The sequence below is a fragment of the Cuculus canorus genome, chromosome 3, assembly GCF_017976375.1.
Source record: "Cuculus canorus isolate bCucCan1 chromosome 3, bCucCan1.pri, whole genome shotgun sequence".
In the NCBI taxonomy this organism is placed as follows: domain Eukaryota; kingdom Metazoa; phylum Chordata; class Aves; order Cuculiformes; family Cuculidae; genus Cuculus; species Cuculus canorus.
Genome location: NC_071403.1, coordinates 67890696 through 67916785, shown reverse-complemented (window position 1 = coordinate 67916785; position 26090 = coordinate 67890696). Strand labels below are relative to the sequence as shown.

Genomic DNA, 26090 nt, shown 5'->3' with positions numbered 1-26090 from the left:
TGGTTCTCACTGATCCCCTCTGCTTTGGGACTTGGATCTGCAGTTAAAAAGACCGCCATAGCCAAGGCTTGGTGGTGGTACAGTGCAGGTATAGCACCTGTCAGGAGGGTCCTGCATTGTGGGACAGGGCCGAGGACTATCCATCTGGGATGCAGAGAGCTCAGCCTCACCATCCTTGTGTTTTGGGCACATTGTATGATCCCACTTGCGGTGTATACAGCCTCTGCTTTTTTTAAGGTGGCTTTACCAACTAAGTGTGCTGTTCTGTGGTGGATCAAAGTGATTTGGAGGTTGTGTGTTGCGCAGATTTTGAATGGATATTGGAGGTGACACTTTGGAATCCTTTGCTTTGCTGCTAGCTTGTTTGTCAGAAAAGTGTACATCAAATTCTCCCCTCCAATGGAGACACCAAGGAGTTATTTCAGGAAACTGGAGATCCTACAGCAAAGTGCAGCTTCGTTCCACCTCCAGTGGAGCTGTTGCTCATTCCCAGCCCCTTTTGGTTGATGCTACAAAGGAATGTTATTTAAGAAGTTGCTGAATGTGCTGTGGTTACGAAGTTACCTTTGGAAAGGGAGGAGAAAGAAATTCCCCACTATTGCCAATGAATAGAATCACAGATTGGTTTTGGTTGGAAGGGTCCTTAAAGCCCATCCAGTTCCAACCACCGTGCCATGGGCAGAGACACCTCCCACTGGATCAGTTTGCCGAAAGCCTTGTCTAGCCTGGCTTTGAACACCTCCAGTAATGGAGCATCCAGATAACATGCTAGATTTGAGAGCTGGGAGTTTGAAGGTGAAAACAAGATGTTTCAGCTGGGTAATGAAGAGAGATGGTGAATCTCAACAACTTTTTAGATAATTGTCCTTCAATTTGTTTACCAGCTTCTTCAAAAGGCCTTAAGGTCCCTTCCAATCCAAACTCAAATCATTCCATGATTCCATAATTATATGAGGAATTATGATTATCTGATGTAGTAGTGGGTTCCAGTATCTGGGAGGTAAAGTGGTTGTTCTTGTCATCCCAGTCCCATCAGGCACCTGTGGCATCAGAGTCCTATGCAGGAGCGGCAGCAGTGGGATGTCCACCCTCGGCATCCCCATCCTCACCTTCTGCAGCCTCACCGGTGAAATGACTGAGCTGAAACAGTGCGTGAAAACGAGGAGAGGGAATCCTCAATTTCCATTGGGAATCCATTCTGATAAAGCACTCCAGCAGCTAAAGTAATGAACACCGATAAGCTTACGACATCTTGGATTTCTTTTAATAAGCATAAATACATGATAAAGAGCTGTAAAGCTTTTAAGTTCATTCTGGCTCTTGCGTATCAGCACAGACCCTCTGCTCCCAGTAATCCGTTCTTTCTAAAGCCCTAGTTAGGCCTTCAGGCTGATAAGCGTGTCATCCTAAAAGCTTCTGCGATGTATTCCAAACTGCCTTTAAGAGTCCCCATTCCTGCTGGCACCTGTGCTTTGCCAGCTGTGCGTTTGATGCTCCTGTACATGGAATTTACTTCCCCCTCCATGCACCTTTCACTCCTCTGGCAGAAGGAGAGGCAAAAGCTGTTTTCCAGACTGACTTTGATGAATCCTTCTGGAAATGTTCTTGACCACTTCCAGTGACTTGTTTTTTGATAAAGCCTTGATATTTTTTTGAGTATTGTACTGAAATAATTAAAACAGATAAACACGCAGTGAAGCTGTGTAAGCAGCGTTGTTGTTGCGTGCAGGAAGAGAGTAGTGATGAAGGCTTTGCTTCCCATTTTTTTTCCGTTCACGAGAGTCCTCAAAATTACTTTTTTACTAATGAATTTCCTTTCTGTAGCTATACCTACATATTCCTATCAGAGAAACTCCAGTACAAGAGATTGTATTCAGATCCAGCTGGTTATCTGAGCTCTCTGCATTGTATAAAAATTGTAGAATCATGGAATCATGAAGTTTAGAAAAGCCCTTTAAGCTCATCCAGTCCAACTGTCAGCCCAACCTCACTGTGCCAACTAAACTGTGTCTCCAAGCGTCACAGCCACACGGCTCTTGAAGCCCTCCAGGGATGGGGACTCCACCACTGCCCTGGGCAGCCTCTGCCAGGGCTTCACCACTCTTTCAGTGAAGCAATTGTTCCCAATATCCAATCTAAACCTCCCCTGGCACAACTTGAGGCTGTTTCCTCTCATCCTATCACTTGTCACTGCAGAGAAGAGCCTGACCCCCACCTGGCTCCAGCCTCCTTTCCAGGAGCCACAGAGAGCAATGAAGTCTCCTCTCAGCCTTCTCTTCTCCAGGCTAAACAGTGCCAGGTCCCTCAGCTGCTCCCAGAACCCCTTGGCTCCAGACCCTTCCCCAGCTTTCTTGCAGTGAGGGGCCCAAAAGTGAACCCAGGATTCCAGGTGTGGCCTCACCAGTGCCGAGTGTAGCGGGACAATCCCTTCCCTGGTCCTGCTGGCCACACCATGCCCGTTGTCTCAAATACAATGCTGTGAGAGGAGCAGCTTTCAAGTCTTGAAGTTGTGGTTGTTTTAGAAAGTTGTCTTCCTTTCTTTTTTTCCTAAGTATATTTAATCATTAAGATATAACACTAAGAAGCATCAGAGAACACTCTAAAATTATTTTGTTGGCTATACTTTTTAATGAAATCTTTTGAGTCAGCTTCTCAGAAACTCCTAAATTGCTTCTGGATGTAACGAGCTCTGCCCCAGTGTGGATTCAATAAATGTGATGAGATACTGATCTGAAATCACAAGGCTGAGGACAGCGATGATTTTATTAGAGATGTGCTTAGAGTGACAGGCTTAGAGAGTTGCGGGTGTTCAGTCTGGGGAAGAGAAGGCTCTGGGGAGACCTTAGAGCAGCCTCAGGTACTGGAAGGGGCTCCAGGAAAGCTGGGGAGGGGCTCTTGATCAGGGAATGCAGGGACAGGATGAGGGGGAATGATTTGAGATGAAAAAGGGGAGAATGAGATGAGATCTTGGGAAGAAAGTTTTGCTGTTAGAGTGGTGAGGCCCTGGCCCAGGTTGCCCATAGAAGTGGTGGCTGCCCCATCCCTGGAGGTGTTCAAGGCCAGGTTGGATGGGGCTTTGAGCAACCTGATGCAGTGGGAGGTGTCCCTGCCCGTGGCAGGGGGTTGGAACTGGATGGGCTTTTAAGATCCCTTCCCACCCTCACCGTTCCACAGTTCTATGTACATTTACTCTCAAGCATGATGTAGCATCACCCAGGCCCTCATGAAATGATGCTTGAAGTCCAATGTAATTGAAATTCCAAATTCATTGAAATAGAGATTTAGGATTTTGTGGTGTCTAATGCCTCCCCCATTATTGTTTTGATGCCTAAACAATAAAGCATCTTTAGAGTTAAAAATGAAAGGCAAGGAGAATTAAGAGCTCGAAGTCCAGAAGTATTGATTCATAGCAAAGCTGTCACCTTTGGGCTTTCCACACCTACTCTGTGTTGAAATAGTTTTGAACTCTGTAATTTTATATACAGTATCCTTTATGTATTTTATATATGATATTCTTCTCCATTAGTTTCTTTAAATTGCATTTTGTTCTGAAAGCAAAAAAGGCAAGAGCATCTGTCCTAGGCTGCTGAGGCTTTTAAAGTATATTTTAATGATGGATGGTAAGAAAGTAAACAATTTACAGTACTGCACCATTACTTGTAATCCAGCGCCCAGCTGCTCTAGGGATCCTGAAGGATTGGGGCCACCACAGCGTTCATGCTTTCCTTGGTCTATCCGCATATTTATGCATAACAAGAATTTAATTGGACATGACCTCTTTCTTGATGCTACCCGCACAAGCCCACTCGTTGTCGTTTAATCGTCGTCATTGAAGCTGAAATAGGGGAGATTGAGATGAGATCTTGGGAAGAAATGTTTTCCTGTGTGGATGGGGAGGCCCTGGCCCAGGTTTCCCAAATAAATGGTGGCTGCCCCATGCCTGGAGGTGTTGAAGGCCAGTTTGGATGGGGCTTTGCATAATCTGATCCAGTGGAAGGTGCCCTTGCCCCTGGTAGGGGTTGGAACTGGGTGGGTTTGAAGTCCCTTCCAACCCTATCCATTCTATGATTCTATGGTTGGATTTGAGTGGCGAGTAAAAAAAAGCAGGAAAGAATTCAAAGTCAGTCTCACGTTCCCATGATCAAGATTGTTCTTTGCAGCAGATCTCAGATTACAGGTTTATTTTTATAAAGTGTGGTAGATGCTGGTTTTGTTGGAACAGGGAACCTGTAACAGCTTAAACTCTGCTTTCAAACATGCATCTTTTCAGCATGTAGAGTTAGAATCATAGAATCATCAAATGGTTTGGGTTGGAAGCAACCTTAAAGCCTGTACAATTCCAACCCTCCTGCCATGGGCAGGGACACCTCCCACTGGATCGGGTTGCTCAAAGCCCCATCCAACCTGGCCTCAAACACCTCTAGGGATGAATTACCATTTGCACTGTTAACCTCTTCTCTATGCCATTGTCTCTCTTCGATTACTCAGTGATCCCTTCTAATGTAGCCCTTTGGAAATGTCCTGCAATTCCAGCCTTTCCAAGGAGCTGACAGCAAGCAAGCGCCTATCACCCTTTGGCATCAGTCTGACAAAATAGTTTGTAGATGACAGTAGAGACTTGGTATGATAACTGTGAGCCTTTGGAAGAGAAGGAACCGCTGTAGTACCGAGACGCGTCAATAATTATTTAGATGTCATTTGGCTGGAAATCAAATTTGCCCTAATGAGAGAAACCAAATATTCTGGGAATGTGGAGACCGTTCCAGAAATTAGAGTGTTCATGGAGTTCACGTTCAGCTGGTGAGGGAGGAATGAAGTTGGATCTAATCTCTAGCAGGAAGTTATTAAAAATGAAGCATGCAGTAAAGGCTGTTAATGACCTGAGAGGTTTTGGCTGTAAATCTAATGATTCCTTTGGCTGGGAGCAAGTATGGATTCATTTGGCAACATGTTCTGAGTAGGCACCTGGGGGGCTGGGTTGAGTGTGGATAGAAACATGCTTTGGGTGTTGGTTTGGGGATTTTCTTTCTTCTCGTTGAAGCCTACTTCTGCTTTCAGGATTTGAAGCAGGAGTCCTGCTCACACATGGCCTGAGGCAGGGATGGCTGGAACACCTTTGGAATGTGTCACCTGCCAATGAGCTTTCACGTTTATTTGCTTTGCAGTATCCTCCATTAGATTCCATGTTCCTCGGAGCTGATGGCGGTCAAGTCATGGCAAGGGAGAGATTTCAACTTGAGTGATTCTCACTGCCTGAAGCTCATGAAGTGGCCCAGCTGGGGACTTTGGCCACCACAGCAGTATTTTGGTTTCACAGCCCTTGTGATGTCTTGAGATGGTTCAAAATGACAAGAATTTATATAAATGCCAAAATTGGAAACTCTGGGCTTCATGTTGCGATGAGGTGGGTGGTAAAGAAGAGTCAGTGGTGATGTAGGAGGTGCATGGCAGGTTGAGCATTCATGAACGAGACTGTCGCAGAGATCTGATGAGGATGTTCTTTTATACTTGGTGTTTAACGCACAAATACAGCTTTTCCTTTCCAGTAAGCTCTTCTCTTCCTCTGTGCCACCTGGAGATCCTTGGGCTTTAGGGACACGAAATCCCTCCCCCTGGACTTATCTCCTTGCTTGTCTCTCAGTGGGTCAAATCCGGTTGTGTCAAACCCTCAGTCTTGGGGCATGTGGCACTGAAAGTTAGCCTGGCCTCTTCAGTCATAGAATTATAGAGTGGTTTGGGTTGGAAGGGACCTCACAGCCTGTCTACTTCCAACCTCCCTGCCATGGGGAAGGACACCTTCCACTGAATCAGATTCCTCAAGGCCCCATCCAAACTGGCCTTGAACACCCCTATGGGGCAGTGAGCCACCAGTTCTCTGGGCAACCTATGTCCATGCCTCACCACCCTCACAGTGAAACATTTCTTCCTAACGTCTCATCTCCATCTACCTTCTTGCAGCGTAAAGCCATTCACCTCATCCTATCTGTGCACTCCCTGATCAAGAGCACCTCCCCAGCTTTCCTGGAGCTCCTTTCAGTACTGGAGGCTGCTCTAAAGTCTCTCTGGAGCCTTCTCTTCTCCAGGCTGAACAAGCCCAACTCTCCTAACCTGTCCTCATAGCAGAGGTGCTCCAGCTGTTGGATCATCTTTGTGGCCTCCTTTGGACTTGCTCCAACAGATCCATGTCCTTCCTGTGCTGAGGACTCCAAAACTGAACACAGGGTCTCATGAGAGCGGAGCAGAGGGACAGAATCCCCTCCCTTGCTGTGCTCTTCCCACTGCTTTAGATGCAGCCCAGGACATGGTTTGGCTTTCTGAGCTGCGAGCGCCCATTGCTGGCTCATGTTGAGCTTCTCATTCCCTGGCACTCCAAGTCCTTCTCCTCAGTGCTGCTTCCAATTTTTTGCTCTAACCTTGGAACTACTTCTGCTTCTCTCCTCTTCCCAGATGGCTCCAGAACCGCTGGCTGGGAGCCTCAACACATAAGCCCAGGTGTTTCCACCTGGAGCTGCCCTGGCCTTGAGTGAGCAAAAGCCTGGCAGGGCTCCAAGCTTGGGCTCCATGATGTTCCTTGCCTGCCTGCAGGAGTACCAAAGGCTTTGGGAACTGGCAGGATGATTCATAGAACCTGATCTGTAGCAGCAGGAGCAGTCTGCAGATGTACCGTCAGTATTAATGTTGCCCGGTGTTATTGATTGCCCAAACGAACAAACCCAATCAATCTCTCCTTCAGGTTTCTATTAAACCATATTTTACACTTTCTGCCTATCAGTAAAAGTCCCACGGGCTCATTGAGAAGGGGTGAGATCCCTGCAAAACCTGGCACAAGGTCAAACTCATAGAAGTACAGAGAGTTGGTTATAAAAGTCTCTTCTGGGTAGATACAACAACACATTTCACTGGAACAGAGTTAATAGGGGTTTTTTTGTCTGTTTGTTGAGGTCTCAGTTGTGTAAGAGTCCTCTTTCCAAATCCAGCAATTGTTTTTCTGACCTTTAAATTTTAGAGAATCATAGAATCATGGAATGGTTTGGGTTGGAAGGGAGTTTAAAGCCCATCCAGTTCCAACCCTGCATCAAGTTGCTCAAAGCCCCATCCAGCCTGACCTTAAACACCTCCAGGGATGGGGCAGCCACCACTTCTCTGGGCAACCTGGGCCAGGGCCTCCCCACCCTCATTGTAAAGACTTTCTTCCTAATGTCTAATCTAAGTCTTCCACGTTCTAATTTAAAGACATTCTCCCTTGTCCTGTCACTACAGGCTCTTGGAGAAAGCCCCTCCCCAGCTTTCCTGGAGCCCCTACCAGTACCTGAGGCTGCTCTAAGGTCTCCCCAGAGCCTTCTCTTTTCCAGGCTGAACAACCTCAACTCCTGCCCTCATAGCAGGGGTGCTCCAGCCCTCTGATCATCTCCATGGCCTCCTCTGGACCCATTCCAGAAGTACCATACCCTTCTTAAGTTGGGGATTCCAGGACTGGACACAGGACTGCAGGTGGGGTCTCACGAGAGTGGAGCAGAGGGATAGAATCTCTTCCCTTGCCCTGCTGGCCATGCTGCTCTGGATGCAGCTCAGGACATGGTTTGGCTTTCTGGGCTGGATGCACACATTTCTGGCTCATGTCGAGCTTCTCATCAATCAGTATCCCAAGTCCTTCTCTGCAGGGCTGCTCACAATTTGCAGTAGTTAACAGATCAAGCCCTCTTGCAAAATGGATTTGCTCTCCATATCCTCCAACACCTATTTGGTGTTGGGTATAAACCAGGAAGGAGGACAGGAAAAAGCAGTTAAGAGGGAAAATGACTTTTCCAGATGCCTAAGAATGTCTCCAAGTTCTTGAGCAAGATCTGCTTTAAAGGAAATATGGAGGAGCACTTTCACAAGGGGTGAAATGACTGAGAATTAGCATCGCCTTGAAACCATCGCCTGAACACCCTTACTCCAGGGAGACTGAGGATCCCTTTTAGAATGCAGGATTTATGCTGTCCCAGCAGCCTTGGAGTTTAGAGGAGCTGCAAAAACATAGTTGGTGCTGCACGTTACACGTAAGCAGGTGGAGAAGGAAGGTCGTAGCAGGAGGCTCCTGCCACCTCCTGCAGCAAAGCTGATGCATTTTATTCTTGCTTTGTAGTGTGGCCTTTTGATATGCTGCATGCCGGTGAAAAATGAGTAAATTATGGATTTTGCCAACATACAGTAAACATGAATCCCTCCTAACTCCTTTCCACTTGCTTTTTATACTATGTTCAGTGTTGGGCCCCTCACTACAGAAGGACTTCAGGGGGCTGGAGCGCATCTAAAGAAGAAAAATGAGGCTGGGGAAGGGTCTGGAGCCCCGGAGGTTCTGGTAGAGGCTGAGAGCCCTGGGGCTGTTTAGCCTGGAGGAGAGGAGGCTGAGGAGAGACCTCATTGCTCTCTGCAGCTTCCATAAAGGAGTTGAGCCAGGCAACTGTCAGTCTCTTCTCCTAAGTAACAAGTGATAGGATGAGAGGAAATGACTCCAGGTTGTGCCAGGAGAGGTTTAGATTGGATATTAAGACCAATTTATTTTCTGAAAGAGTGGTGAAGCCCTGGCAGAGGCTGCTCAGGGCAGTGGTGGAGTCCTCATCCCTGGAGGGCTTCAAAAACCTTGTGGCCATGGCACTTGGAGACATGGTTTAGTTGGCACGGTGGGGTTGGGATGACGGCTGGACTGGATGATTTTAGAGGTCCTTTCCAACCTTAAAAAATTGATGATTGTTTTGGCTTTGATTACCTAGGCTAGATGGAATGAATGCTTGCAGCTGACAGGCAGCGGAGAATCTTACAGTCACAGTGTGGGACAAAGTTGGACAAACCCATGGTTGTCTTTATATTGTAGTTCTGGAGGCTACTCAATGAAGAGGGCAATGCTCTCTCTGGTCGTGGGTCCATGGACCCTTGTTCATTCATTTTAATTTTAAACACTCACTGATAAAATATTTAGAGCCTAAAGTAAAATATAACAAGGGAGGTATTGAAAGACGCATGTTTCAGATGCTGAACGATGACCACTTCAAAGCTGCCATTGTGGGTGGGTCTGTAACAGGCCGTGTGAGAACTTGCCTGCAAAGTGTTTATGGTCTGTAGGCCCGTGGCTGAAGATGCAGTAGAAAGCACATGACTTCAAGGGGTTGAGAAATGCAGGAAGCTAAAGATGAAAGGCTTGGGGTGAGATCCGAGTTGGATGATGGGTAGCAGGAAGTTGTTTCTTCTGGTTCATGAAACATCTGAAATGGTTCAGTGGATATATTTTACTCAAAAATATAATACCAGTTTTCCTTGAGTTTAAGCTTCAGTATACCTGAGAAGAAGGACTGAGTGCTGCCTCAAGGTGAGCCAGTAAAAAACACTTGCAGCCCAGAAAGCCAACCGCATCCTGGGCTGCATCCAAAGCAGTGGGACCAGCAGGGTGGGGGAGGGGATTGTCCCCCTCTTCTCTGCTCTGGTGAGACCTCACCTGAAGTCCTATTCTCAGTTCTGGACCTAAAGGAAGGACATGGAACTGTTGGAGTAAGTCCAGAAGATGATTCGAGGGCTGAGGCACTTCTGCTATGAGGACAGGCTGAGAGAGTTGGGGTTGTTCAGCCTGGAGAAGAGAAGGCTGTGGGGAGACCTTAGAGCAGCCTCCAGTACTGAAAGGGGCTCCAGGAAAGCCGGGGAGGGGCTCTTGATCAGGGATTGCAGGGATAGGATGAGGGGAAACAGTTTTAAGCTGAAAGAGGGGAGATTAAGACGAGGTTTTAGGAAGAAATGTTTTGCTGTGAGGATGGTGAGTCCCTGGCCCAGGTTTCCCAGAGAAGTGTGGCTGCCTCATCCCTGGAGGTGTTCAGGGCCAGGTTGGCTGGGGCTTTGAGCAACCTGATTGAATGGGAAGTGTCCCTGCCCACGGCAGCGGGATTCTAACTGGATAAGCTTTAAGGTTCCTTACAACCCAAACCATTCCATGATTCTATGATTCTAAACACCCTACTGGATATAGTCTCCCAATATCCAGATGGGTTGAGCAGCACAAGGGGCACTCACTCCTATGGGTGTTTGAATCCATTTTCATAGGATAACAAGAACTTGTGATATGCTGGATCCACTCTATGTAAAGCAGGATAATTCAGGTGGAAGGGATGTCAGGAGGTCATCTCAAAGCAGCTTCAGCAGATCTGCTTAACAAGATTGTGGATAACCCACCTATTGCCCTCAGCTTCAACCATTTAAACCCCAGGTCCATTCCATTCACTTGTATGAGATGTTTCTTCTTGCTGCTTTGTTGGGTTGTGGGGAACAACCCAACTTCCATGCTTTGTTTTGGGGAAGAATGGCTACACCTGAAGCAAAATCACTTCAACCCACTTGGTGGAAGCTGTCAGTAGTTTGAGCAAAAGCGCTGAATATGGAATTTTGGAAAGAAACAGAAAAGCAAAGGTCAGCAGTCATCGCAAGCTTTAGTGAAAGGGCTGGGGGTTTTATGTTGGAAATCTCTATTCCTACTGATTAAATGGCTTTCTAATGAAAGGGAGGAAAATCCCAGCTTTTAATGTGTATAAGCTATGGATACTGATTTCTTTTATCTCACCTCCACATCTCTGTATCTCAGAACGAAAGCTTGTGCATAATAGCCTTTGTAAAGTGACTTTTATTATTGCCTCAAGGCATTATGTGTGGAAAGAAAAGCCAGGATCCAGGTCTTCTGGCTTCTCACTGTGATTTAGAGACTATGGGTTGTGGTCTGCAGACACATTGTATAGTAAAACCCAGGAAAGCTGAGCAAAACCTTCATAAGGTTGAGGACAACAAAACATTTGAGACATTGGAGAGCTTGAGGGGTTGGAGAGGTTCTGCCAGGGAGTTATGTCCAGATGATCTTTGGTGCTCTCTAAATGAGGTGTGCGTTTTGCTGATGCTGGCCCAGATCAGCTGATGGTCCTGGAACAGCATCGCCTCACATCTGCTTGTGCAGCTTTGCTGCAGTCCGGCAGTGACGCTGGGGCTGCCCCTAGGCTGTGGTTCAAAAGCCATGGTTTCCTCATCTCTAGGAAGGGAGAGATTGTTGATGGCATCTCAGTAGGATGAGAGGAAATGGCCTCAAGCTGTGCCAAGGGAAGTTTAAATTGGGTATGAGGAACAATTTCATTACTTAAAGAGTGGTGAAGCCGTGGCAGAGGCTGCTCAAGGTAGTGGTAGAGTCCCCATCCCTGAAAGGGTTCAAAAAGTCTGTAGATATGGCAGTTGGGGACATGGTTAGTTGGCACCGTGCTGTTTGCTGACGGTTGGACTGGATGATTTTAGAGGTCTTTTCCAACCTTAATGATTCTGTGATCCTGTCTGATAGGATCACCTGCATGAGAGGTTGTAGGAGCTCCTGGAGTTCAGTTGTGTTTGCGAGAGTGAGTTGTACTCCTACGTTCAGGAATTTTTCATGCATATGGATGATGCAGCGCTGCTGCCCAAGTAAGCTGCACTGGGCAGCTATGGGTGGTTGGTGGTCCAACATTGCTGGGACCTTTTCCAAAGAACGGTTCCCTCTGCCTTTGGTGTGGATATTTAGGTGACAATTTCTTACTGTGAGGATGATGAGGCCCTGGCACAGGTTGCATAGATAAATCGTGGCTGCCCCATACCTGGAAGTGTTGAAGGCCAGGTTGGATGGGGCTTTGAGCCACCTGATCCAGTGGGAGGTGTCCCTGCCCATGGTAGGGGGTTGGAATGGGATGGGCTTTGAGATCCCTTCCAATCCAAACCGTTCAATGATTCTGTGATTCTATATAAGAACAGCATTGATGGGTCGGAACAATATTTCTAAAAGCAGAGCCTCCCTAGGACATTAGAACTGGGCAGACCCTGCATGACACTTTCCCAGCTCTCCAGCCTCTGATCATTCAAAATCTCCTGGACTTTCTCAGCCAGAGATGATGTCCATCTCCTTAGTAAACATCATCGGTGTCCGCTCTATAACACAACCAGTCTTCACTTGAGCTTATGAAGGCATTTGATATGCACAACATCCTATCAGAAAGGAGCTAAACTGCAAAACTGGGTCATGTGTGAGGAAACTGCTGTCTCTGGTTTGGTTTTGGACTCACTAGCTGCTACTTTCATTTCTTGTCCCCTTGTTCTTCACTGAACCCGGTGTTACTGTCTTAATTGGCTGCTGGTGTGTCCCTCCTCTGTTCCATACTATCGAGTGGGAAGGGTGTCTGTTCCAAGCTGCGAGTTTCATAGGATCACAGAATGGCTTGGGTGGGAAGGTTCCTCAAAGCCCACACGGTTCTTGCCACCCCTGCCATGGACAGGGACACCTCCCACTGCATCAGTCTACTCAAAGCCCCATCCAACCTGGCCTTGAACACCTCCAGGGATGTGGCGGCCACCACTTCTCTGGGAAACCTAGGCCAGGGCCTCCCCACCCTCACAGCAAAACATTTCTTCCTAAGATCTCATCTCAACCTCCCCTCTTTCAGCTTAAAACCATTGCCTCTTGCCCTATCCCTGCCCTCCCTGGTCAAGAGCCCCTCCCCAGTTTTCCTGAAGCCCCTTTCAGTACTGGAGGTTGCTCTAAGGTCTCCCCACAGCCTGCTCCTCTGCAAGCTGAACGACCCAACTCTCTCAACCTGTCCTTGTAGCAGAGTTGCTCCAGCTCTTGAATCATCTCTGTGGCTTCCTCTGGACTCGTTCCAGCAGGTCCATCTCCCTCCTGCGCTGAGGCCTCCAGAACTGAACACAGGACTTCTAGGTCTAGGATCTCATCAGAGCAGATTAGAGGGGCAGAATCCCCTCCATTCTTTCATCACACTTCTTTGGATGCAGCCCGTGACACGGATGGCAATGATAAAACTTGTGTTTGATGATGAAGATGTGCACATTGTTTGGTTGTAGACACATTGGTAGAAGATACGGATCTCACGTCCTTTGCTCTCTGCAGCTTTCTGAGTCGATGTGAGTCTAAGTTGCAGCCTGTTTTGCTCACGGCTTGCAGAAGGATGAGTCATGTAGGGCGCAGGAATGGCTCCCTCTTGAGAGTTCAGCACAAGCACGTGATTAATGATGATCTGGTTACGTTTAATGACTTGTCGTTTGGTCAGTTATTAATCTCTTTAATATATCCCATGTTATGTAAGGTAATTCCAGTTCCTTGAGAAATCACACTTCACAGAGTTCCGTGATTTACTGAGCTCTGTTCCATCAGTGCCATTGCAGTTCACAACTAACTTTGTAGTCTTAATAAAACCACAGACAATTGATTTCAGACCTGTGTGCTGATAGGCATCCATTATTTCCTTCCTATAATTCCTAGTTAAGTTTTATACCAGCATCTCCCTTGTATTCCTGGGATGTAAGCTGGACACATAGCTGGCCTGGCCATCCTACTCACGCGTTTGAAACACAGACACAAAAGCATGTCCTTCGGTAGGGTAGCCCTTATGGGAGGTTGCAGTTAAAGGTCCAGAGGGCTTCTTGTCCAGCTCTTCCAAAGCCTCTGGGATGCAGCTGAAAATCTCCTGATTTAAAACCAAGCAGCTCTGTAGCTGTTGTTCCACATCTGCCTGTGTTACTGTTTGGAATGGAAAAATGTTTCCTGTGGCATGACGATACCATCTGCTTTCTCTCTTAATTAATGAACAGAAATATTTGTTGCATTCTTCCGCTGTTACTGTAATATTGATGGTGGTTGCTCTCTTTTGGTGTGGGATGTTCCTGGTGGATGCTCTCTTTTATTGCAATGATGGTCCTTGGTCATTCCTAGAATTTGATGGTCCTAGATAATTTTTGTAACCTGATACAGTCAAGCCTGTGAGCACTGTGGTTCTTCTTGTCCCACTTCCAACACACAGAAGTGTTACTAGCAGATTGAGTGAGGAGATTCTCCCCCTCTATTCTGCTCTGGTGACACCTCACCTGAAGTCCTGCATTGATTTTTGGCATCCTCCGCCTAGGAGAGATGTGGATCTGTTTTGTTGAGTCCAGAGGATGCTGTGAAGAAGATCGAAGGGCTGGAGCACCTTCCGTTTGTGGACAGGCTGAGAGAGTTGGAGTTGCTCAGCCTGGAGAAGAGAAGGCTGTGGGGAGACCATAGATCAGCCTCCTTCTACTGAAAGGGGCTCCAGGAAAGCTGAGGAGGGGTGCTTGATCAGGGAGGGCAGGGATAGGATGAGGGGGAAGGGTTATAAGCTGCAAGAAGGGAGATTGACATGAGATCTTACGCAGAAATGTTTTGCTGTGAGGGTGAGAAGGCTCTGGCCCAGGTTGCTCAGAGAAGTCATGGATGGCCCCTCCCTGCAAATGTTCAAGGCCAGTTTGGCTGGGGCTTTGATCAACCTGATTCTGTGATTCTATGTCCCTGTCCGTGGCAGGGGATTGGAACTGGATGGTCTTTAAGGTCCCTTCCAACCCAAAGCATTCTATGATTAGGCTTTCATTTACTTTTATTTCCCCAAGTAAAGCTTGAGGAACCTCAATGAGTTCTTTTCCAATGAAATAAAGAAGATACCTTGCAACTGGTAGCATTGAGAAGATTGATGGGCTATTAATGATGTTGCTGTGAATTAATAATTGACCTCAACTTTGCTGTTTTCCTACTTAAAATTGTATTGCGGGAATAATAATTCAGAAAGATAAATGAAAGATAAAGCAAACAAAGTGTCTTTTTCTCCGCAGGGCTCAGTAATTGATGCCGGTCCCCTGCCAGAAGAGCTCATGTGAAGGCTGCCCATGGAAGGTTGATACCTGCATTTGCTGAGGCTCTAGGAATTGGAATCTGTTGGTTTACTGCTTAATTAACTGAAGAGCCCAGTTTTTCCCATGAACCATCTTTCACCTCAGGAAGACAGAGGTAAGATTGCAGGTCTCTGTTTCTTCTTTCCTTGGGTGGAGAATGTTTAAACCTGTTGTGGAGCTGCTTTCTGCTGGAGCATCTCTTCATGCAGAATTAATTCCTGAGACTGCTGAAAGCAAAAGTCAACGTTCTTCTCTGTCCTTGGTATCCTTTATAGAGGGATCTGAACAGGCTGGATCCATAGGGTGAGACTTGTGGTACAAGGTTTAACAAGGCCAAGTGCTGAGTCCTGCATTTGGGCCACAATTACCCCACACAATACTCCAGGCTTGAGGAAGAGTGTCTGGAAAGCTGCCCAGCAGAAAAGGACTTGTGGGTGTTGGTTGGCAGCAGCTGAACATGAGCCAGCAGTGGCCCAGGAGGCCAAGAAGGCCAACAGCATCCTGGCTTGGATCAGCCATGGTGTGGCCAGCAGAAGTGGGGAAGGGATTGTCCCCGTGCACTTGGCGCTGGTGAGGTGGCCCTTCGAATCCTGGGTTGAGTTTTGGGCCCCTCACTCCAAGAAAGACCTTGAGGGGCTGAAGCATATCTGGGGAAGAGGAACAGAGCTGGGGAAGTGTCTGGAGAACAAGCTATATGAGAGGCAGCTGAGGGATCAGGGGTTGTTTAGCCTGGAGAAGAGGCTGAGGGGAGATACACCTTGCTAGTCTCTTCTCCCAAGTGGCAGGCGATAGGATGAGAAGAAATGGCCTCTCATTCCACCAGAGGTGGTTCAGATTGGACAATAGGAAAAATTTCTTCATTGAAAGGGTTTTCAAGCACTTGACAGAGACTGCCCAGGGAGGTGGTTGAATCAGCAGCCCTGGAGGTGTTGAAAAGTTGGGCAGACGAGTTGCTGAGGGATCTGATTTAGTAGTAGACAGGTACGGTTGGAGTTGATGATATCAAACGTCTTTTCCAACCAAGTGGTGCTATGATTCTTTGGGTTATTTTCTGTACAGTTGGCCTGCATTGTATTCATAGCTACAAGAGTTGTTTTAAAAGCTCAGAAAGGTAAAATTATTACCTTAATGAACCATGGTTTCTCAGTAGGTTTGCAAAAGGGAATAGCTCATCACTGTGGCAGCAGGATGGTATGGAAATGGTCTGGGCTAAAGAATAAAACATGCATTTGGGAAGTCAGCGTGATGCTGTCGGCTGGTTCGCGGTGTTAATGGGGTCAATTGAGGCCATAACTGGAGAATCTGAAAAGTCACAGACTTGGTGTCATAATTTAGCCCCAGTCCAACCAATTTCAGCAGCTAAAACCAAGCAGCTGGCCTCCCAATTCTCCCTCCTACAGGGGAAAAGGTCTTGAGAGTAGGAGGGAGCTGGGCTCAGGAACTGGTTTCAGGTATGTGTGGATCTGGGATCAGAGGCAAACAGACAGATGAGGTCCTTGCTGGACGTCGGCCATCGAAGAAGAGAGAGACCCTTGTGATCTCTCAGTCTTATACTGAGTATGATGTACGTAGGATGGAATTCTCTGTTGGTCACCTCTTCTTTCCACTCCTCCCTGCAGTTGTGACCTTTTTTGCCTTTTTGACTTACAGCATCCACCAGCTCCAGGATGAACTTGGTTTCTATAGGAATAAGTTTAAGCAATGGCCTTTCTGCTTCCCAGTGCCCTGTGTTATCACTCCTAAAGGGAAACAATGTCTGAAAAACATGCAGTTAACTTACAGAAAATGAAGTTGCTCAGATGAGACTGAGCGGAAGTCAGAAAACTGATTCTTCTTTAGCTCAAGCCACAACACTTGGAAAGTCAAAATGGTTTATGGCAAGGGCTACTGCAAGGGGAGTGGGCTCAGCATCCCCATAGCTCTTACCAGCTGTTGTGTGTAACAGCTTGAACACTTCCATGATTCTCCCACAGCTGGCAATATCTTCAAGGAAAAGTGTTGGAAGGGTGTGGTAACTCGGAAAGGTAGTAAAATGGGCTTAGAAATGGAGAAAATGGTAAAACAAGAAGTTGGCTGATTGATTGATTGGAGCTGTGGTGTGGCTGTGGGATTTGCAGCCCCATTCTGTTGAATCATAGAATCGTGGAATGGTTTGGAGTGGAAGGGACCCCAAAGCCTGTCAGGTGCCAAGACACTCCAAATCTGGGAGTACTTACTGCTGTGGGATACGCAGGAGAGGGGAGGACCTGTATGCCTGCTAATTCCGCTGGAAAACTAGTTCCTAGCTGGCATGCCCTAAGGCAGAAATGGCCGCTGATCACTGTAGCTGATTTGTCTGATGCAATTTTGTATCACTTGCATCAAAAGTCCCTCTCTGAGACAGCTGGTGGTGCAAGAAACTTCTGCGTTGCAGCTGGTTTTGGCTGGACTGCGATGGAAAATGGTGTATTTCCTTGTAGATTGAGTGTGGCTTGCTCCTATGCTGTTCTTCAGCATGGTGTAAATACTTGTCCTGATCAGATCCTGGGGATGTATGTCATCCATAGGTTGTTTTGGCCACCGTTTTCTGTCTGCTGGCTGCTTTCCTAAACTGGGGCGGGGTGATTGCTACAGCAAGGAATGCGATGACTTGGAGGTGTCAGCACCCCCCTCCAGATGTCCTCTCTTGACCAGTTTGGGAGCCAGAGGGTGAATAATTGGATGCAGAAAGGAAAGATGAGATGAGATTTTAGGAGGAAATGTTTTCCTATGAGGGTGGTGAGGCTCTGGCCCAGATTGCCCCGAGAGGTGGTGGCTGCCCCATTACTAGAGGTGTTCAAGGCCAGGTTAGATGGGACTTTGAGCAACCTGATCCAGTGGGAGGTGTCCCTGCCTAAGGCAGAGGGAGTTGGAACAGGACGGGCTTTGAGATCTTTTCCAACCCAAAGCATTCTATGATTCTATGTAGTCACATCTGAGTGTCCCGCCTGTGTTGTTTCTATTTGGTGATTTGGTTCTGCCGCAGTGGTTGGTTGTGCAGTGTCAGATACTGTTTCTGGTTGATGCTTATATGTCAGAGGTAACTGCATAATGCGAAAGAGAAAAGTTTCAAGCACATGTTAAGAAGAAACCGGTAAATGAGATTTCTAATGACTTTAGTTCTTCTGTGCAAAATTAAGAACTGTTTTCATACTGAGTTGGTTGTAGTTTCAAATTGTAGAACGCTTTCTGTTCTTGTTTTCTAAAAATACCATGAGATGCTTTTGTTTTCACATGTAAATCCTAGAGTTGGACAGGCAGAATGGGTTCTTTGTTTATACAGAAAGTAGTTGGGACATGCATCTATTCTATTAGGTAAAAACCTCTGCTGCTTGGCTCTTTCAAAAAATTAAACTGTGTAAATAAGGATTCAGTCATCTTCTGTCAAATGTTGCTCACTCAGGAGCTTTAGTTTGACCTCATGTCTTTGTGGCTGAGGGGCCTGGGGCTGTTTAATCTGGAGAAGAGGAGGCTGGGAGGAGACCTCGTTGCTCTCTGCAGCTCCTAGAAAGGACGTTGGAGCCAGGTAAGTGCTGGTCTGTTCTCCCAAGTGAAAAGTGGTGGGACGAGGGGAAGTGACCTCAAGTTGTGCAGGTGGGGTCTCATGAAAGTGGAGCAAAGGGGGAGAACAATTTGCTGTTCTTTGTCTGATTTACTGCACAAGCCCTTCCTGTGGATGGAAGGTTATAAATCTGTGCTTATTTACTTTCTTGCATTGTTTTCGCTATTTTGATACCCCTTTGTCAGTTTGTGTTAGCTCCTCCTCTGACCTTCTCAAGGGCGCATCCTGGGTGTTGGGCTTCCTGTTGGCTGTCAGCTTTCTGGAGGTGAGACACTGGCAGGTGCTGATTCTGCCTGCGAGACACGGCTGTGGTTGCTGCCTCTGTAAGCCAGAGGAGTATGAGAAACTCTACCTTCTTTTGTTCATGGAAGACGATCCAGAGATTGGCAGGATATGAGGCAGAGAAACACAGAATAGTTTAGGTCATAAGAGACATTTAGAGATCATCCAGTCCAACCACCTGCTGTGGGTAAGGTCACTTTTCACTGGGTCACATTGCTCAAAGCTCCATCCAACCTGGCCTTGAACACCTCCAGGGATGGGGCAGACACCACTTCTTTGGGCAACCTGGGCCATGGCCTCACCACCCTCAGAGCAAGACTTTTCTTCCTAAGATCTCATCTCATTCTCCCCTTTTCCAGCTGAAAACCATTCCCCCTCATCCTATCCCTGCATTCCCTGATTAAGAGCCCCTCCCCAGCTTTCCTGGAGCCCCTTTCAGTACTGGAAGGCTGCTCTAAGGTCTCCCCACAACATTCTCTTCTCCAGGCTGAACAACCCCAACTCTCTCAGCCTGTCCTCATGCGGGAGGTGCTCCAGCCCTCAGATCATCTTTGTGGCCTCCTCTGGACTTGCTTCAATGGATCCATGTTCTTCCTGTGCTGACAACTCCAGAACTTAACACAGGGCTCCAGGTGAAGTTTCCCCAGCGCAGAGGAGCAGAATCCCCTCTCTTGCCCTGCTGCTCACAGTGCTGGGTGTGCAGCCACAGATACAATTAGCTTTCTGGGCTGCAAGCACATGTTGCAAGCTCGTGTCCAGTTTTCATCCACCAGTGTGCCCATGTCCTTCTCAGCAAGATTGCTTTCCATCCCTTCACCCCTCCATCTGTATTGATACTGAGGATTGCTACGACCCAGGTGCAGGACCTTGCACTTCGCCTTGTTGAACTTTATGAGGTTCATGTGTGGCCACTTCTTGAGCACATCAGGGTCCCACTGGATGGCATCTCATCCCTTTGCCTGGCATCTCTTCCCTTGGGCAAATTAACTTCACCACTCTGCTTGGTGTCATCTGCAAGCTGGCTGAAGGTGCACTCAATCCCACCATCTAAGTCAGTGATGCTGATATTGTACAGTACCAGTCCCAGTATGGACCACCGAGGGGGGAAGACTCTCCGTTTGAACACGGAGCCCTTTGTACAAAGTCTAGCTCCGTTCTCTCCACAGGCTCTGCTCCCAAGTAACAAGGGATGGGATTTGAGGAAATGGCCTCAGGTTGTGCCAGGGAAGGTTTAGATTGACTGTGAGGGAGGGAAAATTTCTTTCCTGAAAGAGTGGTGAAACCCTGGCAGAGGCTGCCCAGGGCAGTGGTGGAGTCCCCGTCCCTGGAGGGGTTCAAAGCAAGTGGCTGTGACACTTGGAGACATGGTTCTTTCAGCTGGTCATGTTGGGCTGCCGGTTGGACTGGATGAGCTTAGAGGGCTTTTCCAACCTTCATGATTATGTGATTGGCTGAAAAGGAGTCCTTTTATCTTCTCAAAATACCAATTGAAGCTGCTCAGAGCTGCCTTTTATTTGTTTCCCTACTTTGGATCTTGTCTTTGAAAGAGCAAAATTTACAATCCTAGAATCATTTTAAATGGGTTAAATACTTGATAAGGATTGTTTGTGTTTTTAGTTAAAGTCTTTTTAATCTTCCAGTTATCACTGAACTCGTTTATCAGAGCTGCTGGAGTTGTGTAACCCCTTGTCAGTAACTCAGGAGAGCGATGAAATCTGGTTCTGGTAAGCTTTCAAGAAGTAAACACAAAACCCCAAAGCCACGGCTCGGCTGACACAAAGCGAGAGGAGTTGTTCTGGTGTTTCTTGACTTCCGCACTGAGTTGTTGGTGCAAAGCTTTCGCTGGGGAGGTTTTGCTGCGTACATGTCTCTGTTTGCTTCTCAGAAGGACTCTCGATACCTGGTTCCTGTGGTTTGGAGATGAAGGTGTACACATTAAAATACACGTAGACCTGCTGCCAACTGGAAAGGTTGGAAATTTAAAGTACTTCCTGGTAGTTCTGCCTGAATACTGGTTTAAATTTTTATTTACCATCGACTCAGGCTTGTGAGCTGGAGATAGTGGTCTCTCCAACAGTACTTTCCAGGAACCAGAAATACTGGTAAATAATCTTCATTACAAACAAGTTTTAGCAGCACAACACTGTGAAATCCTCATGAACTGGAATGCAAAGCTTCATTTTGTTCAACCGTGGTCAGCATTCTTGTGTAGCGCCCTGTCCTTGTTCTCCCTGACATGGTAGCATCTCAAAGCAGCTCGAATGATGCTTAGATCCTCAGAGTTCATTGCTGGTAGGAGTTACCAACTCAGGGTGAAATTTGGCATCCCCAGAGGACTTGTCTCTGTTGTCTGATGCCCCACTGGAGTGGGATGGAGAGGCTGCAGAGGGACTCTGTCTGTGGAAAGGGACAGCTTTCTGTGGTGGTCAACTCTCCATGGAATATCTCTACAAGGCCCATTCTCTGCAGAAACAACTCTACGTGGGGAACCACAAGTGCCTGAGAAGAGTCCATGCTGACGTTCAAGGGCATTGTGGAGCTTGGCATGTGCCAGAGCAGGAGGATAAGCAGCATCTGCTGGACTGCTTGCTGCCAGGCACTCTGGGCTCACCGAGGGGAGTTGTCCCTGTGGATTGGCCTTATAGAGGTGTCCTGTGGAGAGCTGTCTGCCGTGGAGAGGTGTCCTAGACCCCTCTGTCTGGGTTTGTTGCATTAGGGTAGCCAATACACGGGGAACTCTGGTCTCTCTCAGTTGAAAAGGTAGAATCAGAGAATGATTTGAGTGGGAAGGAGCCTTAAAGACTGTCCAGTTCCACCCCCCTGCCTTTGGCAGGGACACCTCCCACTGTGAGGGTGGAGAGGCCCTGGCCCAGGTTGCCCAGAGAAATCATGGCTGCCCCATCCCTGGAGGTGTTCAAGGCCAGGTTGGATGAGGCTTTGAGCAACCTGATCCAGTGGGAGGTGTCCCTGCCCATGGCAAGGGGTGGGAACTGGATGGGCTTTAAGGTGACTTCTGACTGAAACCATTCTGTGATTCCATGATTCTCCTTGAATTCCCGTACCTCTTGGAACTGTGAGCTGAGAGAGCACTGGCTTATAAAGAGTATGAGCTGATAGGAATATACACCAAAAAATACGAGGAAATCCACTGCAAACCTATCATAGATGCTTTTTATTTTCCTGAAGAGCTTTGACTACTCTTGTGGATTTCAGCGAAGCCCCGTGAGGTTAACAAAGCCAGAGCTCTAATGGGCTTCCTGTCCCCCCCGCCCCCAGCTTCTTCTACCTTGTTATCCTGAAGTTTCTTTATCCAATAAGAGGCAGACATTTGTTTAATGGAGCTGTCATGAATCCCAGCTCCGGCTGAACTGCGATGCATGTATTAAAATAGATTTGGTGAAGTTAAAATGAAATTTGAAATAAAAGGGAAATTGCCCCGTTGCTTGTTCCAGTTCATATCAAGGCGTCACCTGGGAGAGAGTGTATTCCTGGTAGGAGCATGAACAGGTTGTTAAGAAGGGACCAGTTTTATCTGTAGGGAAATTCTCTGCGATCTGAAGCCCAAGTGTGAAGAGGGAAAGGGAAACTAATTAGCAAATTTTAATAACAAAGTAACAGAATAGCAGTTAGATGGCGTGTCTATTAGCACTGCATTCAGGCAGCTCAGTGGTTTCAGTGTGTCTCTGAAGGTGCAGCAAAAGAAGGGGAAAGTTTTATTAAGATACATCATTTCTCATACAATACAAGGTGCCCGGTCCTCTACTTGGGTCACAGGATCTCCGTGCAGTGCACCAGGCTTGGGGCAGAGTGGCTGGAGAGCTGCCTGACAGAGAAGAACCTAGGGGTGGTGGTCAGGAGCAGCTGAACGTGAGCCAGCAGTGGCCCAGGTGGGCAAGAAGGCCAACAGCATCCTGGCATGGATCAGCAATGGTGTGACCAGCAGGAGTAGGGAAGGGATCGTCCCCTTGCTGGTGAAGCTATACCTTGAATCCTGGGTTGAGTTTTGGGCCCCTCGCTCCAAGAAGGATATTGAGGGGCTGAAGTGTGTCCGGAAAAGCAGAACGGAGCTGGGGAAGGGTCTGGAGCTCAGAGGTTCTGGGGGCCCTGGGGCTGTTTAGTGTGAGAAGAGGAAACTGAGGGGAGACCTCATCACTCTGCAGCTCCTTGAAGGGAGGTTGGAGCCAGGTGGTTGTTGGGCTCTTCTCCCAAAGAGGTGATAGTATGAGATTTACACCCACAAGTCTATGGGGCCGGATGGGATCCACCCAAGAGTATTGAAGGAGCTGGCAGATGTCCTTTCCAAACCCCTTTCCATCATCTTCCAGTGGTCCTGGTTGGCTGGGGAAGTTCCACTAGACTGGAGGCTGGCTAATGTTTTGCCCATCTACAAGAAGGGTTGCAGGGAGGATCCAGGGAACTACAGGCCTGTCAGTCTGACTTCAGTGCCGGGGAAAGTCATGGAACAGGTAATCTTGAGTGCTATCATGAAGCACGTGGAAGAGAACTGGGTGATCAGGCCCAGTCAACATAGGTTTACAAAAGGTAGATCTTGCCAAACTAACCTGGTCGCCTTCTATGACAAAATGACTCGACTACTGGATGGGGGAAAGGCTGTGGATGGAGTCTTCTTGGACTTCAGTAAAGCCTTTGACACAGTTTCACAGCATTCTGCTTCAGAAACTGTCAGCCTCTGGGGTTAACTCCAGCTGGAGGCCAGTCACAAGTGGGGTTCCTCAGGGCTCAGTACTGGGTCCGGCCCTGCTCAATGTCTTTATCAATGACCTGGATGAAGGCATTGAGTGCACCCTCAGGAAGTTTGTAGATGACACTAAGCTGGGTGGAAGTGTGGATCTGCTGGAGGGTAGGGAGGCTCTGCAAAGGGATCTGAACAGGCTGGACTGCTGGGCCAAGACCAATGGCATGAGGTTCAACAAGGCCAAATGCCAGGTCCTGCACTTGGGGCACAACAACCCTATGCAGTGCTACAGACTGGGGGAAGAGTGGCTGGAGAGCTGCATGGAAGAGAAGGACTTGGGGGTAATGGTTGACAGCCGACTGAATATGAGCCAGCAGTGTGCCCAGGTGGCCAAGAAGGCCAATGGCATCTTGGCTTGTATCAGAAACGGTGTGACCAGCAGGTCCAGGGAGGTGATTCTCCCTCTGTACTCGGCACTGGTGAGACCGCACCTTGAGTCCTGTGTTCAGTTCTGGGCCCCTCACCACAAGAAGGATGTTGAAGCTCTGGAGTGTGTCCAGAGAAGAGCAATGAAGCTGGTGAGGGGTCTGAAGAACAAGTCTTACGAGGAGCAGCTGGGAGAGCTGGAGTTGTTTAGCCTGGAGAAGAGGAGGCTGAGGGGTGACCTTATTACTCTCTACAACTACCTGAAAGGAGGTTGTGGAGAGGAGGGAACTGGCGTTTTCTCCCAAGTGACAGGGGACAGGACAAGGGGGAATGGCCTCAAACTCTGCCAGGGGAGGTTCAGGCTTAACATCAGGAAAAAAATTTTAACAGAAAGGGTCATTGGGCACTGGAATAGGCTGCCCAGGGAGGTGGTTGAGTCACCTTCCCTGGAGGTGTTTAAGGGATGGGTGGATGAGGTGCTGAGGGGAATGGTTTAGGGAGTGTTAGGAATGGTTGGACTCGATGATCCAGTGGGTTCTTTCCAACCTGGTGATTCTATGATTCTTGATTCTATGAAATGGCTTCAAGTTGCACTGGGGGAGATTTAGATTGGATATTTGGGAAATTTCTTTCTTGAAAGAGTGGTGAAGCCCCCATCCCTGGAGAGGTTTCAAAAAACATGTGGCCGTGACACTTGGGGACATGGTTTAGTACGCACAGTGGGGTTGGGCTGATGGTTGGACTGAATGATTCTACAGGTCCTTTCCAACCTTAATGGTTCTGTGAATTGTATCAATATTAGATAGGTTTTGCCTTGGGGGTTCTTTTTCTACGAAATGGAGGCTACTCCTGCCCTTGCTCCAGAGGATGGTTTTGAAGGCACCAGATACAGAGACAAGGGGCTGCATCAGCAAACAGTGATGCCGCTACGGAATGTGACATGCATCCCGTTACGGAATATACGGAAACATGGGCTTTCACCCACAAAAAAAGGATGTCTTGTGGGCATCTAACATGTATGACAAAGTCAAAATAGGAGAGGAGCACCAAGCCATTACTGTTGAGAAACACTGCACCACCAGAACCAAACACTGAAGAGTGAGTCAATAACTGAATGGAAAAGTTTTACCTCTACCTTTACAAGGCAACGGATCCTTCACTTTGCTAAATTACTCTTAGAAACAGCAAAGAATTAAGTTGTTATGTCCACTTCTGGTTTTTATTCTTCTCCTTAAAGCAATGAGAATGTGTCCAAGGTGGACACCCCACCACACTGGGAAGGAAAGCTCCTCGCAACCACCTGTAAGGCTGGTGAGCAGGGGAAATGGCTCTCATTCAGTCTCTCAGAGAGTAGGATGCCATCCTCACCCATTAGAGCAGAGATTTTGTTATCTGTCATGCAGTATTTATTAGTTTGCTGATGAGTTAATTAACAATTTTAATAAGATTTCAGTACTTACTGGAATTATTTACCCTATGTACAGCGATGGTGTCGACAACAGATGGGGGGTAAACGCTGTATGTAGCAATTCCATTCTTTTAATGACTTCTCTGCTTGTCTGCAAATGCCCTAATCACGGCTAACAACTGTAAAATTGATTTGGCCTTCATAATTATCACACAAAATAGCTGCTAGATCGCCTCGGTGTCAGTTACCATTATTACTCCATCATTTTCAAAGATCGCTGCAGCATCCCAAATCCTGTGTACAAATAGACCACTGATGAAATGCTTTGTTAGCACCACTCTCATTAATAGTAGTAGAGTGGAAAAACTCTAGAGTTTAAATGTAGACCCTCTTGGGAAAGAACAAGCAAACTCTAAGGAAGCATTTTCATCTGCTGGAGGAATAAGGCCTCAAGTTGCACCAGGGCAGGTTCAGATTAGACATAAGGAAAAAGTTCTTCACGGAAAGGGTTCTCAGGCACTGGCAGAGGCTTCCCAGGGCAGTGATTGAATCTCCACCCTGGTGGGATTTAAAAGCTGGGTAGATGAGGTGCTCAGGGACCTAGTTTAGCAGTGGACAGGTACAGTTGGACTCAATGATCACAAAGGTCTTTTTCAACTGTGCAGTTCAATGATTGAATAATTCAATCCTGCACTGTGGTGTAGGAATGTCATTCTTCAGGAGATATTAATAAATAACACACTTACACAAAGAGGCCCTCAGCCTCTCCCAGAACCCCTGGGCTCCAGACCCTTCCCCAGCGCCACTGGACGCGCTCCTGCCCCTCAATATCTTTCTTGGAGTGAGGGGCCCAGAACTGAACCCAGGATTCGAGGTGTGGCTTCACCAGTGCCAAGTGCAGGGGGACAATCCCTTCCCTGCTCCTGCTGGCCACCCCGTGGCTGATATTATTTATCACAATTCCATTATCACAA

The 26090-nt window shown here is 47.5% G+C and overlaps 1 protein-coding gene across 6 annotated transcripts in view; it reads left to right on the top strand.

Moving 5' to 3' along the window:
- Positions 1 to 26090, top strand: part of NCOA1 (nuclear receptor coactivator 1) — a 184069-nt gene that overhangs the window by 50081 nt on the left and 107898 nt on the right. For all 6 annotated transcript variants that reach the window (XM_054064102.1, XM_054064100.1, XM_054064098.1 and 3 more), the window contains exon 2: positions 14665 to 14839. The gene's annotated coding sequence lies outside the window, so the exon portion shown is untranslated. The remainder of the gene's footprint in view (positions 1 to 14664; positions 14840 to 26090) is intronic.